Below are 14,903 nucleotides of genomic sequence, written 5' to 3' on the forward strand. Positions count from 1 at the left end.
AGGCTCTATCACATATCCAATACATTGGTTTCCCCCCTCTGGGAAGTTGAGGGACACAGAGGGGCACAGTTGATGGAGCCTTCGCTCCATGGTCACCGTATTACAAAGGGTGCAATAATATAGGCGAACACTAGGGGGCAACAGGCAGTTGCAATTAAATCATCACACTTGACAATCTGACCAGGAGATCTAAGATGTCTAGTATCAAGGAGAGTGAAATGTCTTCCTTAATATAGTGTCTGTAGTATTCTACAGGAGGGAAATACTGTCACTATATGTCACAGGAGGCTTTGGGAGGATGGCTACAGCGTTGCTCAGATTCCACCCCCGGCGCTGGCTGCAGGAGCCTGTGCCACTCCCTCCATGCCGCACACTCTGGGCCGGTTCTCACGGGAACACTTAGCTGTTGCTGAGCGGGTACCCCGATGGGAGGTGTTTGGGGGGCTCCGTTAGTGCAGCGCTGCCTTCCAAAGCGCTTTAACGTAACACCTGGTGCTTGGGAGGCTCAGTTGTGCTTCAAATCTAGGCTTCCCTGAGATTGCCGATGAGTTTCCATTGAGGAATGTGTGTCCCCCCTGACATGATTTCCTCAACGGCAGGGACTGAACCCCACCTTCACCCTTGGGTCCTCAGGAGTTTGCAGTGTGTGGCATGTCTTAGTTAAGCTGGACGAATGTCTACAAGACTAACCTGCTAGAAAAGGGGAAATTATGACCACCTTGGGCACAAGCAGTGGGGATCCCCTCAGTGGGATTATTCTGTAATTATTCTTTCTGTATTATAAAAGCAGTCCATGCGCATAATAAAAACAAGCAAAAGAACATCTAAAATACTCATAATCCCATTCTCCCAAACCTGGGGAATACTATCGATTCTTTCATCTTATGTCAGAGCATAATATATAAATATGTGTGTCCATGTGTCCATATACATATGTATACACATATGGTATTTATACAAACACACAAACACATATATGGTGTTTACATCTATGGCAGGGTGGAACAGAATATTTCATTGTATGATGGTACTATCTTTAACCCCCTTCGTTTGGGAATTTATACCGTTTCTAAATTTTTGCTCTTTTAAAGAGTAGTGGTGACTATCTTGGTAACTAAATCTTACCCCACATTCTTTATTCGTTCCTTAGGATGAATTCCCAGAAGCAGACTTTCTGGGAGATGGGTAATTGACATTGTCACCAACAGTGGCAGTGCCCTTGATCAGATGAGAAGTTTAATTAAACATCTCACCGGAACTCTATAATCTATTCTCTGTTGTGTCGTTACCACTAAAACACTGGTTGAATTTTGTGTTTGGTGATCCAGGCTATGACTCACACGAGAAAATAAATCTTTTTTTTTTTTTTTTTTTTTTAAATATGTCTTTATTGATTTCAGAGAGAGGAAGGGAGAAGAAGAGAGAGATAGAAACATCAATGATGAGAGAGTCATTGATCGGCCTCCTCCTGCCTGTCTCCTACTGGGGATCGAGCCTGAAGCCCAGGCATGTGCCCTGACCGGGAATCGAACCTCAATCTGCATCATAGGTTGATGCTCAACTGCTGAGCCACACTGGCTGGGTGAGAAAATAAATCCTAATCTCTCATCTTGCCTTTAATCTTGGACTGTTCAGGAAAATCTAATTTACCCCAGAAAGACAAAGAAGGCAACCCTGGAGGATGCCTCTGTACATGTGCCCCAGCTGCGGAGGTGAGATAGAGAAGCGCCTCCGGCACAGCTGGAGCAGGTGTTAGGGGCTCCGCAGCAGCCCCACTGTGCGCGTCCTGAGAGCGTTGTTTGAAAAGTCCTGTCATGTACCCATGTACTCTCCAGGTGCCTCCTCCTTGATTCCTTTCCAGTATGAAGGTGGTTTTGTTAGTTTTACCCATCATTTTTCTAAGAGTTTTTGGAAGTTACAGTGAAATGAACTGCTTCCCCATTGTCATGGTCTGTTAGGAAACAGGGAAGTTCAGGGAGACTGGAGTGGAGGGTGACTGAGGAATGTGCATAGAGGACTGTCAAACCCTGGGCACTTGCCACTCCCCGAGAGGTCAGAGAAAGGGCCCTGCGTGGCTTCGTGTCGTTGCTGGCCTAGTCCTGTCTTTTTGTACCAGGCAGCCCTCCTCCCCTGGCTGTAGCTGCTGAGCAGGGGTGGACATCTGCAGAGATGGACTTGGGACAGGCCTGAGGCCCAAGTCTGCTGCGGATGCTCCTGGGACACTAAGTCTGGTCGCACCTAGCTTCATGGTATTGTGAGAGTTATTGCATCACTTTTTTGCCCTTGGGGACAGCCAGCCTGCAGCCAGGGCCTCTGGGGCAGGTGGGAGGAGTGAGAATGTCTTTCCTTCACCCCCCATGAGAGGGCCTGTATCTCTGCCTCAGAGCAGGCTGTGCAACCTTCTGCTCGTGTATGGTGTATGTTTTTGTTTTCTTTGCCGTGAAACAGTCCTGCAGTGGGGCTGTTGATATCTTTCCACTGACCGCCCGCCATCCCCTCCCAGCAACCAGGTAGCTCCTGGATCAGGAATGGGCCAGTGGCTTTTAGAGTGGGGAAGACCAACTGGTGGTTGGCCCAGTCAAGCAGACCCTCTCTGGGGGCATTAAGTCAGCAGCAGCTGGTGGAGGGTATAGGTAAAGGCGCTGGGCAGAAGCAGTGATGAGAGAAGGGCAGATAGAAGCAGGTGCTGGCCACAGGACAGGCAGGGAGGATGTGGCTGAGTCACAGTGATGCGGCGGAACCACCAGCTGAGAGACATCGTCAGGGGGACCTGGACTGCAGAAGCCTGTGTATATGGCTGGACCTGTGCTCCCAGCAGAAATAGACGCAGACACTTCCCTCTCCCCTTACCTCCTGGATGCAGGGTAGTGTCAGGAGCTCCACTGCCTGGGTCTGAATGCTGGTCCCGTCGCTTACTGGGGTGTGAACTTGGGCAAGTGATTGACCTCTGTGTCTCAATTTCCTCATTTGTAAACCGGCTGGCTAGTCCTGCTTCTACCTCACAGAGTTGCGATGACTGACTTAATGGATATAAATGCAGAGAAGAGCCTGGGTATGTTAAACACACTATCTATCGCCAGGTAGCAGGCTGGGCCTGGGCAGGACAGGCCATGGGAGGCTGAGGGGAATGTAAGGGGACCATGTACAGAGGTGCAGGTAAGCGCAGGGACACTGATAGTGGGCATCCCCTGGGCTAGGGGCTAGAACTGCAGGAGCCTTTACTGTTCCTAAGCCTGAAGGGGTGGGGAGGGGCAGTTACCCGACACCCCACAGGGCAGGAGTGGAGCGCATACATATCCCCAAGCCCTCTCCTGCCTCGCCCTGATGTCCTGCCCATACTCCTCAAAGACCAGTTCAGTTGGAGGCCACAGGGCAAGGCAGTTCAGTGGATGCAAAACACAAGCCAGGCCCAGAGCAGGTGTTGAAAGGTGTGTGTGTGTGTGGGGGGGCAGACAGTGCCCTCCCAGCACAAGTGCCGCTAATGTGGCTGCTACTGTGATTGTTACCACAAATGCCTGTCATCGGAGGATTTCAGGGATCTCCACTCCCTGCAAGCAAAACAGCCCAACACAAAGGACACAATCAGGGCACCAAGGCAAGACCTCAGCCCGGCCTCTGGTACTGGAATGTGCTGTGCTTCCACCGCGGGCCTTCCTCAGGCTGCTCAGAGCCCTGCAGGCAGACACACCGGTGTCTCTGCTGATGCCCTGAGCGGGCACAGGCCAGGCACGTGTCCCTGAGGCTATAGCTGGAGGACCCTGTCAGAAGCACTGGGCCTTCCCCCCCTCAACTTTATTTTATTTTTTATTGAATTTATTAGGGTGACATTGGTTAATAAAACTATATAGGTTTCAGGTGTACAATTATACAAGACATCATTACACTATTGTGTGTTCACCACCCCAAGTCAAGTCTCTGCCCATCACCATTTAACCCCCTCCCCCCGCACACATTGGGCCTTTTATTTAAACTGCAAGCTGTCTGATTCACCCCACAGCCAACACGAGGCATGAGGACTCTTACGACCGTGTTCACTGTGTGTCTATTAAAGTTTATGTTCCTACTGCAAAATGCCATTTGAGCCCCCCAGGGAAGTGAAAAAGATAAAAAACCAGAACATATATAATCAACTGGCAGGGGGATGTTTATTCCCGTCATGAGGGCAGCGGGCCTCCTACAGGAACCGGCTTCTCCGGCAGCCCCACCAAGGACCATGAGTCAGGGGAGTGGTGCTGAGTCATGGGAGTGGTGCTGGCTGCTGCTCTGGGCGATTACTGAAGGAAATGCTGTGGGTGGTGAATATTTACGTGGCTCCTGTCAGAGAGGAAGTTGAAGGGCTGTGGGAGGCCAGGCCCGGGCCAGGCTCGTGCCCAGGCCCTCTGTGGTCAGCCCAGCTGTGCCTAACCCCAGCTTCCCTGCTCTCACTGACTCATGACAAGAGCCCTAAGGAGTCCGTCCCTGTTGTCTCATGAGCACACTGAAGCCGGTGGCCATCAGGAATGCCTGCATTTAGCCCAGGTGACTATCCTCAGAGCCCGGGTCCTTCGTCACTGAGCGGGGCTCCTCAAGGTGGCGTCCTTGCAGGCCACCATCAGAAATTTTGCCACCTCTGTATACAGGGTGGGGCAAAAGTAGGTTTATAGTTGTTCATATGGAAAATAATACAATAATTAATAAATAATAACACAAGAATAAACTGTTTCATATACTCATACCTATAAACCTACTTCTGCCCCACCCTATATTAGCTGTATTAATATTTACTTAATGTTACTTCCAAAAATTGACTTTTTTTGTACTTTAAACAATTTTGTTTGAAAAGGAAACTATCTCTACCATAAATTGGAGCTAGACTCCCCCACCGTAAGTAAGGTAATCGCCAACTATCAACGTAAGTACAGAGGATTTTGCCTCCAGCCTGGCTGACTCCGAATTCCAGAGCAGAATGATTTCAAAATAACTCCATGACTGGCTGCCCTGAGAATCCTCTCCCTGAGACATCTGTGTGTCTGTCCCCAAGATTTGTAAAAGCTGATCTGAAATTGGATTGGAGCCCGAGGGGTGCCCATAGCCTGTAAATGTTTCACAGCCACGCTGGATGTAGGAAATGTGAGAAATGTGAGAGCTGGAAAGCGCTTGCAGGGGAGTGGGAGGGGGCCAAGGGAGCAAGCACTGAGCTGATCAGGGTTGGTGAGGGGCGGCTGCTCCTTTCTCTCAGCACACCCTCCCCACTGCCTCAGCCCTGCAAAATCCTGTCCAACTCTCAAGGCCCCGTGCACACATCGCCTCCTCCAAGAAGCATTTTCTTTGAACTCCATAGCAATTTGTATGTCCTCTTACCTTCACTTGCTTTGTAGTGACATAGTTTACGCAGGTTGTGGCGTATTTTGTGTTACTGTGATTTGCCTCTTTGTCTTATGCTTTCAGACTTCTGCTAGACTTTGCAGGCAGGCAGGGCTCCTTGTTGGGAGGGCCACAGTCCTGGGTTTGAATCCCATTGCCACCACTTGCAAGCTGCGTGACTTTGAGCAAGTAACCTGGTCTCTCTGAGCCTCACTTTTGTCGTTGGTTAATACTCACCTCAAAGTGTGTTGTGAGGATTAAATTATCTTATGGATATACACAAGCATAGGATCAAGCACAGAGCAGTTGATTGATGTGTATTGAATTGAGGAGAAACAAGTTAGGCCTTGAAGGGTGGGTAGCATTAGCATAGCTGGAGGTGAGGGGAAACATGCACACCCACAGGTGTGTCCTCGAGCTCCTTAGGGACAGGTAAGAGGGGTTGGCCAGGGAGAGGACAACAAGTGTGCCACACTCGGGCAGGGACATCTGTCCATGTTGTCAGCAGAAGCCTGTGTAATTCTAGGACTCGGGTAGCCCCACGCATTGGTCTGGGGTAATGGAAACTGTTTTCTGAGCTGCCTCTCGCTGGATATCGCTGTCCCAGGGACCGGGTCAGTAACTAGAGCAGTGTGAGGCCCTGTCGCTCAGGCAAATGGACTTGGACAGTCCTCAGGAAAATTTCACCCGCTTTCTAAAGGACACTGGAAAAACACCACAGCTTACTGAAGAGCGCACCTCTCTGGTACCTGGAATGTTCTAGACTGAGCTGGATTCAGTTCCTTCCTCCAAGGCAAGGCCCAGGCTCAGTCACCAAGGCATCTGAACATCATTGCTTCAAACCTTGCTTTCCACTCAATTTTTGAGGTTCCAACCTCTCTCTTACTTTAGTGTATTTTAACAGTGGCTGCTGCTTGGTCGTCTTAACTGCACAAGTATATAATCTGCCCCAAAAGCTCTTGTCTTCATGAGGGTTTTGCTCCTGCCATCACTGCCTCTCTTCCCAGCACCCTCCCTTTCATTTCCCCTCTCTTCTGGATTATTCCCATTTGTAAAATATCATGCTTGGGGCTCCAGCTGAAAAACAAAATAGCCTGTGACTTGACCCCACTATTATGTGGAAGCAACCGCTTCATTTCTCTGCCCCTGTTCAGCACAACTTGTTGAAAGTGTTGCCTGGGGTCCCACCTTGTCTCCTCACTCCCCGTCACTCCCCTCCCTGAGCTGCTCCGCTCTAGGCTCGTCCCCTCCACTCCACTGAGCGGCTCCTGTCAGCTCACCCGGGGCCTCCTTTGTCTTGTCCGCAGCAGTCAACAGCCTGCTCCCCTGTTCTGCCTGAACCCGACCTGTTTCCTGAGGATCCATGACACCACGACCTCTAGGATTTCCCCCACCCTGACAGCCACTCATAAGTCTCATTTCCGGGCTCTAGGTCCTCACCTGACCTCTAAAATGTTGGCAGTCCTGGGACATGGTCCAGACCCCCGCTCTCTTCTCTGTCCTCATTGTCCCCCCAGGTCTTCTCATCCTACCCCACAGCTTGAATGCCACACATATGGTGACGGCCCCCACATGACACTACAGGCTGGCCTCTCCTCAGAACTCCAGAATCATAAAACAACCGTTCGGTTCCTGCCTTAACCATGTGTCTTTCTGGGTTTCTTTCAGGCCTAGTATGAGACCTGACACACAGTAGGTGCTGACAGGTCTCGAATTCTATTCTGCCCCACTCACAGGCTAGTAAGTTAGCCTTTTACTGTTCTGTGGGTGCTGGCAGGAGACATGAGACTCAAGGGTCAGAAACAAAAGACTGTTTTACTCCGAGGGGGGCAGGCAGTGTGAGCCTCTGCATGTTTGTGTCAGGTTTCCCTTGCCTCTGGTTCTCAAGTGGGAGACATGATTAGGCCAGATGGAGACCGCACATGCGGGTGAGGAACACTGAACTTGGGGATCCATGACTTTTATAGGAAGCAGTAAGTAAGCCTGCCTTTTGTCCCCAAGGGAGGCTATCTCGTCTCTCAAGGTTGCTTGCTGACAACACAACCCTGAGAAATAGCTCAGGTAAAGAGAAGTCAGGCCTTGTATCCATGACATACCCAGCAAGGTATGTGGGAGCAAGAGAGTCTTATGGAGGGGTGTCTCCCAAGAGGTATGTGGTAAATATTTGTTGAATGAATGAATGAATGAAACCTCGTCTAGTGACCAGGTACCTGGTATTGGTGCCTGTGGATGAACTCACCTGAAGTCTACAGCTGCCTGGATCCCTGGATCCCTGGATCCCTGGATCCCTGGATCCCTGTCACTTACTCTTGGATTTCCTTTGACTCTTTGCTCTTCTCAGACCTTATGATGCCTCACTCCCACCTGCACTAACTGCGGCTAAATGGTTGCTGAAACTGGTAGCATCTTCTGTTACTGTGTGAGCAGATACCATCCTCTGCGTGCTGGATGGGGTTTCCCCCCGGTGTCTGTGGCTGGGTCTGTCTCCTCAGAATCTGCCCACCCCACCACCACATTGCAGTGCTGTTAAACGGGCCACGGTTGGTCCTGCCCCAAACACACCATGAGGAGTGTTAACGATGGTGTTAATGATGGCGTTTTCTGGTACATATTGGATATGTAGGACCAGGGATCTGCTGCAGTCCTGTTATTCCCCACCCTAGAATGTACTCCATGAAATGGCATTAAATTGACCTTTGGCATAATCCGGAGTCCCCACTTAAGAATTTGAAAGTTCAAATCGACAGTGTCTTGACTGACATAATTTAGTGATGCTGACTGACTGAAGAAATATTTGGAAACTAATTAATTTAATTGGCAGAAAGGCCCACAAGTGTCAGATAGTTGGAACATTTACGATAGTCTGCCCCGATCATTCTCACCCTGCAAGCAACTGCATGGGAAGCTGAGTTGTATTCAGGGAGTTGTTTGGCAGGCACAGAATGAGACCTCAGCGCCAGGAGCTACCAGGTGATAGGGAGGCTTAATGACATCACGCTGTTTTTTCAATAGGAGGCTTTTATTGCATCTTTAAAACATTGCAAAAAGTGTGACAAATCATTTGGCATCTTCATGTTTCTATAGCTGGACAACTTAGATCTTACTCATCAGCTGAACTGTTCCTTTTACAGAAACATAGGTACCATCCAAATTTTTTCTGATATCCTTGTTTTTAACTGTTTTGGCTTGCTGAACCAAAGCAGCTGAATTTGATACAAGTTCAGTGTCATTTCCATCAAGAATTGTCTTTCTGGGCTGGAGATACTGAACAAGGAATGCCTGACCTTATCTGAATTCTGCAGGTATATTTTTCGCCCAAGAAATTTCTGATTTCAGCAAGAGAACCATCTCCTGAGTAACAACATTGATGGGGAAGTGAGCATGCACAGACCTCACCTTGCAACGGAAGCTCAAGATGACACCCTTGATCTTGTTCTGTACTTGACTGCAGATGGTGTGAACCGTGGCCAGTTCCTTTCTGTTTCCCCACCATTTGTCAATCCAGAGCCTCTTCTTTTCTTTCCAAGGAGACTGAGTTCTACGTTGATGTGGTTGAGATCCCCCCTGCAGGTGCCTCTGGGGCCTTCACAATAACTGTGCGTCCCTTCAGAGTGAGGCCCACATTTTCTGGAATGTCGACAGTCTGATCGCTGAGAAGGGTCTTCATCCTTGCAGTAGATGCGGCCAAGGGAGAGCCTAGATCACGCTTGGAAAGCCTGAGGCACCCGTCTTCACGCTGGCAGTGCACCCAGCTCGAGTCTTCTCCTTTGCCCTAACGAGTTCTTGGTTGCGACTCAATCTTTGTCTCTTGCAATCTCCTTTCTCAGTGTTACCAGGGTTGACAACTCTCCCATTTTGATCAATGCATTCTTTTTCTGTGTTTTACTTCCAGTTATTTTCTATTCTTTACAATACAACTAATATGTGAACACATTTTATTGTTAAAGATTCAAGCAACACATATATATGCAAAGAAAAAACTCATGGAAGTTCTCTGTCACATCTCTGCCACTCCACCTCCTGTCCCAGTTTCAAAGGGATACCACGACAGCAAACATGCTGGCACATGGAAAGAATTGGACAAGACCTCAAAATGACTATTTCTGGGAGAAGAGTTTGTGAATGATTGTTTTTCCTTTGCATTTTTTTCCTGTATTAATTTTTTGTAACAGCAACTCATATATTACTTCTATAATAAGAAACATTTTTCTTGGAAAAAAGAAAAAGTGCATTGCCTTTGGACTCCTGCAGACGTGGGTGTGAAAGCTGGCTACAGGCCTCCCTCTCTCCAGGCTGTGCACATGCTACTGTTCCCCCCAAGGCTCAGTTTCCTCACCTGTTAAGAATGGAATGCCTCCTCTGGCCCTTACAGGCTGTTATGAATGAAGAGTGGAGGCACCTGACACATAATTGTCACCAAACAAATTTCCCCCCAGTGAGAGGAAAATGCATGTTGCCCTGGGACCCCTTGACAGATCCTTTCTAAATTTACATGTGAAACATCTCTGAACCACAAAACTATGAAGCTACTGTGCGCACATATGTGTGGGCGTGTGCAAAAGAAAGGAAGTGTGAGGGTAAAACTGTTAAACGGATGCACAACTATGCAAATGTACTTAACACCACTGAACTGCACACTTAAAAATGGTTAAGATGGTAATTTGATGTTAAGTATATTTTACCACAAAAAAAAAAAAAAAAAAAATTTAAAAACAAAACCCAGCTAAAAGGAGGGTGAGGAAGCCTCTTTCTTTCCCACCTTTTAAGCCCTGGATTTTTTAAGGTAAATATCAAAGACACACTTTGTGTTTTCTTACAGAGTTTCAGTCATAGTAAAGGCATTTCTCCAAAGGGGCTCTTTCTGCCTGTGTTTGCTGTTCTAGTAAATACAGGTCAAAATGCTGTATGGAAAGTGCTTTTTGTTTGTATTCTTTAAAAATACTAACTCCATGATTGTATACCTTCTACCATCGGTACAAGCTGCTTCTACAGTCGGGCAGCAGGCCAGAGTGAAGCGAAGCAGAGGGGTTTAGGGGTTCAGGGACACGGGCTTGGGGGGCAGGAGAGCAGAGGGAATCAGGTGGTAGCAGGGGGCCTAGGAGCATGGACTTGTGGGTCAGGGGCAGCACAGGGGGTCAGGGGGTAGCAGAGGGGATCTAGAAACATGGGCTTGGTGGGCAGGGGAGAGCACATGGAAAGAAGGCCCCTTTGCCCTCCTTCCCTGTGGAACTTGCTTTCAACCGCTTTTCCCCGCATCTTTTCATCATCGCTTTAACAAAATTCATGTCGACGCGTTGGCTCCACACGTGGAGAATATACTGGGAAAGGTACTGCGATGCGTCAGGCTTTACTCCTCCGACAGCCACCTGCTGCCCCAGCTGATCTGACTGGGGCAAGTCAGAGTAGCCACCATCTATCAGGGTCCTACTGGGCGCAAATGTTCTTCCCTCTGGGTTTTGTGTATATAATTCTCACAGTGATCCTCTGTTATGCAAAGTGCTGAGGGCCCAGAAATCCTCAGCGTATTGTCCTTGGATTCCCAAAGAAAGAACCGGGAGGCCTGGCGGTGAGAGACATGGGTTTGTTAGGACTTAGTGCCCGCACCTGTGGAGGCCCACCGGTGACGTTTATTACCGCCCTGTCTGCCACTGGTGAAGCTCAACGCCAGGTCCCATCCCGCTAGTGCTATTCTTTCACTGTCCCCCAGACTTTCCCAGTACAAGGTTTTATAGAGCACAGAAAACAGAAAACAGGGCATGCAGGGGGAGGGGATGGGCCTGTGTAAGATGAAAACACTAGCTGTTTACATCCAGACTCACATCTAGAAGCAGCTTCTCTTTGGCCTTTCTTCTGGCCAGGTTCCCAAGGTCTCACAGTCCCTTCCAAGAAGCCTTCACTATATTTCCCACAGGGTGGGAGGGGGAGGGGGAGCATGGGAAGGGGACCATGTTCCCATTTACCATACACCCTCTAAGTGGGTGTGATTATCCCCCTTTTATAAATGTAGAAACTGAGGCCCGTGAGGCTAATGATTTGCCAAAGCCTCACTGCTAATAAGTGGCAGGATCAGGACCCAAATCTTGACCTGTTTAATCTCTAAAGGCCACACTCCTTTCACTATACTTAGTAGGTCACTGCACTTGTGTTTACTGTGGCATCAAACAAGGGAAAAAAGAAAAGAAAAAATAAGGCAGTGGGGTTGGACTAGATCGTGGTTCTCAACTCGAACTGCATGTTGGACTCTCCTGGGAAGCTTTAGGAAGAACACAAGCTCAGCCCCACTGCCAGCGATACAACTCGGGTCCTGGTAGCTTTAAAACCCCCCAGGCATTTCTAAGGGGGTGAGTGGGTTGAGAACTCCTGGTCTAAACCAGGGTTTCTCAAACTTGCTCTGCACCCAGATCACCTGGGGTTGTGTTAAAATGCAGATTCTGAGTCAGTAGGTCTGGGGTGTGGCCTGAGATGCTAGATTTCTAACAAGCTTCCTGCTGCTGCTGCTGCTGCTGCTAGTCCATGGACCACACTGTGAGTAGTGGGGTCTGGATGATCTCTAGGTTTCTGTCCCCTTCTAACATGCTGTGACAGGGGTTCTGTTCTGTATCCACCAAGCATCCTGCATCCCTATAGCCTATTCACCCTTGTTACAAATAAGCGGTATTTCTGTGGCCAAAATATGTGAAAGCCAAATGCCAATAAAGCAGCATGTAACGTGGTGAAGGGGCATGCACTCTGCAATGTGTTCATATCCCAGTTTGGTTGCTTACCAGCTGTGTGAGTTTAAGGACATTATTTAATCTCTCTGAGCTTTAATTTTCAATACTCAAAATTGAGGCTAATAAACCCATATCTCATTGGGTTATGGGGAAGATTAAATGGGTTAATATAGACAGAGCACTTTGCACCAATAGGTGCCCAATAAATGGCACCTGCTGTTATCTTGGTGAACTTTGCAAGCTGATCTCCTCTTGTAATACAGTTCGCTGCAGTTCAAAGGAACCTTGACCTGTGCCCTCTGCAAGCATCAGCAAACAGAGCAGAGTCTGCCTTTGATCTGCATGTCAGGTGACACTATGCTGTAAGAAGTTTCAGGGCACAGAGCATTCAAGCCAGCATTTCTGCCTGTGCCTATAGAATGACCCTGGCAGAGAAACCCTTTGCCTCCTCCCTCTCTGGATTATTAGATTATCTCCCCATGTCTGTCCCCTGACTACCTGCAGCACATTTTCCAGTGATTTTTGGTATAAAAACAGAGAATATTAGCTCTTTAAGTTGGCTTCATTGCTATCAGACTAACAGATGGTAGTAATTTATTTAATCATATGTTAATTGAGTGCTCAGGTACCAGGGATACAAGAACAAACAAAAACTTCATATCCTGAAGTGTGTCCAGCAGAGGCAGACACTGAACAAATAAAATACACAATCGCAACTGTGGAGAGAGCTATGAAGGAAAAGAGCAGGGCACCAAGGAAGAAAATATTATGAGGAGCTCTGGACCATACATTTTCATTTAATAGGCGCCTTCTGATTGCCCATGTGTAGAATAGATTGGAGCAGGGCAAGAGGAAAGACAAACCACTGGGACTTCTCCCAGTGGCCCAGGCCCTGGTGGTGGCAGGGGAGCTGGGGAGTTGGTGGAGTCAAGACTGGGAGCAAATTTCTGTCAGTATGTAGTTTCAATAGTTTTACAATTTTCCCCCTTTATTATAGAAGACATGTCTTCTATAATAGACATGTCTTCTATAATAAAAATCACAAAAAAAATTCTAACCAGTTGTGAGGTTTGGGGCCAGTGGCTTTCCCTCTGTAGGTCTTATTAATTCATAAATTCATTCATTCATTCATTCATTCATTCATTCATTCATTCATTCAGTAAAACAGTGGTATGATAGCAGGTGTTGGTGTCAACAGGGTCTAACATTTTTCCCTGCCCTGTCACTTAGGAACTCCAAGACAAATTAAAAGTATTCACAAATACAAACTCATAGGCTTCAAATCAGTAGCAGAAGCAGAAGGTTTAACAATAGAGAACACTAGATTTCCTATTCTATTTTTTTTTTTTTTTTTTTGCCAATGGAATGGAACATTTGTCTCTAGGGTACTCCTGGGTTGGGGATTTGGGGGTCTTTGGCACAGCCCTGGCTAGTGGAACTAACAAAGGTGCCGTTGGCCAGTGCCAGGGAGAGTGGCAGCCCCAGGGCCAGGATGAGACAGCTAGCACTTGGGCTGTTGCTTAAGATAATTTCTGAGACTCCTGGGTAAGGAGTGTTGCCATTGAATGAGGAGAGGAGGATACAGTTAGAGGGAGGAGGGGAGAGGCTTGGGCTGGGGGCGGGGTTCCAAGGTCTGAAGGTTAGGAATAACTGGGAGCAGGTCACAAGTATGGCCCACGAGGCTGGGGGCTGGGGGCACATGGTGACAGAGTGCAGCTGGCCAGGCGGGCTTGGTTCAGGGCAGTTTCAGGAGCTCCTGCGGCTCTTTTGTTCCAGTCTCCACAGTACTGACCCCCTGACAGTCTGGGGGGGATGGCCTTGGGGCTGCCTGCCAAGGCTCACGTCTCATCCCACAGGGCATTGTCCTGGGAGATGTCTGCTATTTGGTACAGGATGTGCTTCCCATCCAGGATGCGGGTCACCTCGTTCTGCAGGGATTTGACCGCGGGACCGGTGACCCTTCCTGTAGACACGCAGGCCACTCATGCTGCGGGTGGACAGACTGGCGGACTAGCCTAGCTTTCCTAATTTTTAAGAACTCCTGATCCGTTTCTTCCGGGCCAGCACAGGTCAGTGAAATGATAACCTTACTTCAAGCACAGGCGGTGTGAGTGAGGAAGGGTCAAGGCCACAGGCCTCTCAAGCCAGAACTACAAAGCAGTTGGTCTCTATGCCCGGGCACCATCCCTGGCTCCAAACCGTGGGAATCTCAGAGGCAGCTGGAGAGCTGGACTCACCTGCTAACACTCGCTGACACACGCTAGGCCACAATTATCCCAGAACCACCTCACGCACGGAAGGATTTACATACCTGAATTTTTAAATAGCCCGACTGTCTTACAGATGTTAGTACTACAGTAAAACAATTTAGAAAATAAACCTTCAACTGTTGTAGGTTAGGAAACTTGAAACCAGAGAGGTCAGCTGATAAACCTAAGGTCACACTGCTGGCTACTTGGCAAGTCCCTAAAACCTGCAGTTAGGTACAGGACAATTTCCTCGGGGTGGTATTGAGGAAGCTGCATGACTGCTGCTGGGACAGGGACACTCAGTCTTTGGTTTGAATTGTTGGTCGTTCCAGGTACTACTTGGCAGAGTTCCAGGGTGGTGATGCCTCAGTGACTTCTCCCCTGGTTTCCCATAATTTGCACGGGACAATTCACCATGAGGACTTCACCGCCTACTCCCTTAAATTGTAAGGATTCAGGGAAACCAAGGCTAGTTCCTTTTTACAGAATGGTTGGGAACCCTGATCTCAAAGTTGGTTGGCTTTAAAAATATAGAACAGTACAAATACTAATATAACATACACCCAGGTTCCTGCCACCCAGAATTAATGACTTTCTT

At 48.4% G+C, this 14,903-nt stretch overlaps 1 pseudogene; it reads right to left on the reverse strand.

Annotated features, from left to right (window-relative positions):
* Positions 1–8,436: 8,436 nt before the first annotated feature.
* Positions 8,437–9,022, reverse strand: LOC148092848 (large ribosomal subunit protein uL6 pseudogene; annotated as a pseudogene).
* Positions 9,023–14,903: the final 5,881 nt, after the last annotated feature.

The sequence above is a fragment of the Miniopterus natalensis genome, chromosome 6 (assembly GCF_054644295.1).
Source record: "Miniopterus natalensis isolate mMinNat1 chromosome 6, mMinNat1.hap1, whole genome shotgun sequence".
NCBI classification, from domain to species: Eukaryota; Metazoa; Chordata; class Mammalia; order Chiroptera; family Miniopteridae; genus Miniopterus; species Miniopterus natalensis.